Raw genomic sequence first — 5,390 nt, forward strand, 5'->3', positions numbered from 1 at the left:
AAAATTTCATCTAAATGTAGCTAACTATATTTATGTTATACTTAAATGTGTTAATACCATTTGTTCCAAAATTTGTTTTAGTGGAGGGAGGCAGTAAAGAGGTTCAACAGGTTATCCCAAATTCAGCAGTTACACGTGGTGCTTCTTGATGATTTCTGAGCACTATATTGCAAACAATTGTATTCTCAATACCTGCAAGTGGCTCTGGTACAAAGGAGCGGAGATGATCCATCTTTATATGACTCATTATGGGGTTTTTTTTATGTCTCTCCAAATACCTGTATCTCTATGCATTTATAGAGACTCAAGTGCATGGCATTTCTAAAGCTGATGATTCATTTCTGTGTAAAATATCACTGAATATCACTCTTGAATTTCTGGGGGTTTTGGTGTTTTTTTTTTTTTATGTTAGTATATATGCTACACCAGTTTTAAAAAGAGAAGCATTCAAAATTCAAAATTAAACTAATTGGCTAATAATTCACCTGCTCTATAGCTACTCAGATGTGAGTCCATCATAAATTGTTTGTTTAAAAGTTCTTGAAGAGGAATACATCAATATTAAACTCTTTGATATATAGATTTATTCTACCTTTTGCTCTGTAAACTGCAAAAATGTAGGGTGTGTAAAAAAGATACAAATGTAACCCAAATAGATGTTTCTTCTTAAAAAACATGGCTACTCCTTCACCTGATATCTAATAGTCTCCACAACACAGAATATTTTCCTTGCATTAAATTTATATAACAATGCAGCAGGAGGAGCCTTTCTTGCTCCTGAGGCTCAACGAGCTGCTGACCTCTCCATTGCCTCACACCAGAGTGAGCTTCTCTCTGTGGGTGTGTGTTCCACCTTTATTGGCCCCCTGGTAACAGGGGGCCTGCCCTAACCAGGCACAGGTGGACTCACACCCACTCTTTGGCAACTCGAGGCACCTGGTTTATCTTGTTTCTCTACATAACAAGAATGTGGTTTAGTAAACATTATTTTTCACAGAATATTCTAGAATTCACCATTTTTATTCCTAATTGCATTAGCACAACAAACATTATAATGTAGTTAACACAGCTGTAACTTAACAGTTGCTATTTTTAAGACCTTAAATTTTGTGACCAGAGCTTCCAGTTACCCATATGGATGCTTGTTGATGAATCACTTCTTAATCACTTCTAAATACTTCTTTAATGTCTTCATAGAAGCATACAAAATACATAGATGAATAGTGGTTTTAATATACTCACAAATACACTGTGTTATAAGAGCCTTCATGTCTTTGCTCATCTTTGGAGTATGGACAAGAGGTAGAGTCAGATGTATTCCTTGTTCTAGCCAAGCACCTTTGCAACCTGAAGGATGTTTTAATCCTGCTAGCAGATATCCAAACTTTTTTTCTGGCAATCTAAACTCAGTAAGGAGTCCTTCTGATAAATACAATGGCAAAAGGAGTAGAATCATAGCATCATAGAATCATAGAATTGGCTGGGTTGGAAGGGACCTCAGAGATCATCGAGTCCAACCCTTGAACCACCATTGCGGTTGCTAGACTATGGCACTGAGTGCCACATCCAGTCTCTTTTTAAATATCTCCAGGGATGGAGAATCCACTACTTCCCTGGGCAGCCCATTCCAATGCTTGATCACTCTCTCCGTAAAGAAATTCTTTCTAATATCTAACCTAAACTTCCCCTGGCACAACTTAAGTCCATGCCCTCTTGTCTTGTTGAAAGTCGTCTGGCAAAAGAGACCAACCTCCCCCTGGCTACACCCTCCTTTCAGGTAGTTGTAGAGAGTGATGAGGTCTCCCCTGAGCCGCCTCTTCTCCAGGCTGAACAGCCCCAGCTCCCTCAGCCTCTCCTCATAGGGTCTGTGCTCGAGTCCCTTCACCAGCCTGGTTGCCCTCCTTTGGACCTGCTCCAGGACCTTGATATCCTTCCTGAACTGAGGGGCCCAGAACTGGACACAGTACTCAAGGTGTGGCCTCACCAGCGCTGAGTACAGGGGAAGAATCACTTCCTTGGACCTGCTGGCCACGCTGTTCCTGATACAGGCCAGGATGCCATTGGCCTTCTTGGCCACCTGGCTCATGTTCAGCTTCCTGTCAATCCAGACTCCCAGGTCCCTTTCTGCCTGGCTGCTCTCCAACCACTCTGTCCCCAGCCTGTAGTGCTGCATGGAGTTGTTGTGGCCAAAGTGCAGGACCCGGCACTTGGCCTTGTTGAACCTCATCCCGTTGGAATCAGCCCAACTCTCCAGTCTGTCCAGGTCCCTCTGCAGAGCCCTCCTGCCTTCCAGCTGATCCACACTCCCCCCCAGCTTAGTGTCGTCTGCGAATTTGCTGATGATGGACTCAATCCCCTCATCTAAATCATCAATAAAGATATTGAACAGAACCAGGCCCAACACTGATCCCTGGGGGACACCACTAGTGACCGGCTGCCAACTGGATGCAGCCCCGTTCAGCACCACTCTCTGGGCCCGGCCCTCCAGCCAGCTCCTAACCCAGCACAGGGTGCTCCTGTCCAAGCTGCGGGCTGCCAGCTTTTTCAGGAGGATGCTGTGGGAGATGGTATCAAAGGCCTTGCTGAAGTCCAGGTAGGTATAACTCAGAAACAGTATATAGAGAACCACTTTCTTCTCTTTTCCATTCTGAAATCAAGGGTTAAATTAAGTTCTTTCCAATACAACACAGTGCTTAGATGTTGTAGTAACAGTGCATGAATTTTTCAAGGACTTAGGAAAACAGCCTGCTTCACTTTGTGGAAAAATATTACAAAGCAGTGAATTGGGTATGGTGTGTATGATTCTTAGCTGATGAGTGCAAATGCAGCCCAAGCTGAGAGAGAATGATGTGAAGGAAAAGATGGTGAGAGGGTTGCAATAGGCTTTTGTCCACCTGATGAACTTTTGAGTTTTTAAAATAAAAGTATTTCTGTTTAATTGCAGTAGTTGTAAGGAGCTGGAAGTTATCACAGATTTGCTACCTCTGTGGTCTCGCTTCTCATTAAAAAAAAAAAAAAAGTGCAATAGAGGTAATTAATTTTTTTAAATATTGTTATTAAAAGGATCCTCTTTCAGATCCTCTTTTGTGGAAAAAGCCCTGCTAAGTAGCTCGCTTGTAAAAATGAAAACATGCAGCTTTGTGCAAGGTTTTTTTTTAATGTTTTTGTTTGTTTGTTTGTTTTTTGTACATTTATTTTTCAGCTACTATCTATTAAAATAATGGAATTGGTTTTAGGAATTGGAATGGTAGAGGCATTCTTTGTGGTTAAAGTAAATTCTGCTAAAGGATAAATCACATATATTGATACATCTTAAAAAGTACTTGCTAATCAGCCAATTATTTATTTATTTTATGGTATATGGTTTTGATGCTTGAGTTGGAATGTTGTGTAGTGTTAACCTAAAAGCCTATAACTGTAGTTCTGTCAAAGAGAGAAGGAAGATTTGGTTAATGAGACCTACTTTTATTTAAGAGCATAACTAATGCTATTTCATCTTTGGTTGTCTAGCACTGCACTCCTTCTGTGACTTGATTAAGGAGTGGCAATAAAATAATTACAGAGTAAATATTATTTTCATTTTGTTTGTACTTTATTAGCACGCATTTAATTTTCTAGTTCTCTTCTTTTAAGAACAAACTCTATGGGGGAAAAAAAAGGAAAATAAAATCTTTGAATCTTGAGCTTAGTCTTTTAGAGTTTCTATGATCAATTCGTTTTTAAAAGCTTATTAGTGCTGATCTTCCTAACATCTGTTTTAAGTACTATTGGAATGAAAAGTACCTGGATGCTTCAAGGTAATGTAAGCACTCCAAGACAATAACTCAGTGTTGGCAGGTCAGTGGCATTTGAGTACTAAGAAAAGTCAGTGGATGCAGACATTTTTTAGAGTGTATGTGTAGATATAACACCGTGCAGCCTTACTTTTTCTTGTTTGTCATGGCTCTGTTTACTGTCCTATAATTTCTTCCTTGTGATTTTTATCCACTTGCAGGGGTTTTAGATTTTTGTTTCCTGTGGCAGGTAGGTTTCGTAGGTTTCTTAATTTTTATTTCTTCGTAGGTTTTTTAATTTTTCTACTCAGATGATACTCCATCTGAAACAAAATCTATCTAGAAAAGAGAAAAGGAGGGGAGGGGAGGGGAGGGGAGGGAGAGGGAGAGGGAGAGGGAGAGGGAGAGGGAGAGGAGAGGAGAGGAGAGGAGAGGAGAGGAGAGGAGAGGAGAGGAGAGGAGAGGAGAGGAGAGGAGAGGAGAGGAGAGGAGAGGAGAGGAGAGGAGAGGAGAGGAGAGGAGAGGAGAGGAGAGGAGAGGAGAGGAGAGGAGAGGAGAGGAGAGGAGAGGAGAGGAGAGGAGAGGAGAGGAGAGGAGAGGAGAGGAGAGGAGAGGAGAGGAGAGGAGAGGAGAGGAGAGGAGGAACAGAAAAAGACAGAAAAAAAGATGGGGGTGAGACAGAGGGGCGGAGGCTCGGGCACTTCGCAGCCGAAATAGCTCAGCTGGGAGAGCGTTAGACTGAAGATCTAAAGGTCCCTGGTTCGATCCCGGGTTTCGGCAGCTGCTTCTTTTGGGAAAGTGGTTCTTCCTTTCTACCCTGCACTGATGACAGCCCAACAGAATTACCGTGATAATTTGTGGAGCCCTCAACATATGAAGGAGATAGAGCTATTGGGGTGTGTTCAGAGGAGAGCCAAGAAGATGATTAGAGGCACACAGAAGCACCTCTCACAGGAAAAGACGTTGAGGAAGTGGGGGTGTTCAGCTTGGAGAAGAGAAGGCTTTGTGGAGACATTATACAGGCCTTCTTCCAGTACCTGAAGGGGGCCTACAGGAAAGTTTGGGAGGTGCTTTTTACAAGGACATGTAGGTGATAGGACCAGGGATAATAGCTTTAAATTGGAAGAGGGTAGATTTAGGTTAGACATTATAAATAAATTTTTAACTGTGAGGGTGGCAAGGCACTGGCACAGGTTGCCCAGGGAGGTTGTGGATGCCTCGTCCCTGGAAGTGTTCAATGCCAGATTGGATTGGGCTCGGAGCAACCTGGTCTGGTGGCAGGTGTCCCTGCCCATGCAAGGGGGTTGTACCTAGATGATCTTTAAAGTCCCTTCCAACCCAAATCAGTGTATGATTCTATGATAACTGAGAACTGTCTAGTAGGTTGTAACTGGTGTTCCAATATTTACTCAAGAAGCTGTATTTAGTTTTCAGACATCCAAATTAGGATTTATCTTTCCAAAGACTGATCATGTTGCCTCTCTGCTTTCATAATTACTCTTTATCTTAAAACTCTTATTGATGTTTGAAACACGTATTAAAATGTTGATCAGAAATTCTGCATGCATGCCATTCGTATTCAGAGGAACATTTCAGGTGCTGGCTATAGCTGTTTCT

The 5,390-nt window shown here is 42.0% G+C and overlaps 1 non-coding gene across 1 annotated transcript; it reads left to right on the forward strand.

Moving 5' to 3' along the window:
* Nucleotides 1-4,480: 4,480 nt before the first annotated feature.
* Nucleotides 4,481-4,553, forward strand: TRNAF-GAA. The gene has a single exon. It is a non-coding gene; the product is annotated as a tRNA-Phe (tRNA).
* Nucleotides 4,554-5,390: the final 837 nt, after the last annotated feature.

Source organism: Calypte anna, chromosome 1, assembly GCF_003957555.1.
Source record: "Calypte anna isolate BGI_N300 chromosome 1, bCalAnn1_v1.p, whole genome shotgun sequence".
NCBI classification, from domain to species: domain Eukaryota; kingdom Metazoa; phylum Chordata; class Aves; order Apodiformes; family Trochilidae; genus Calypte; species Calypte anna.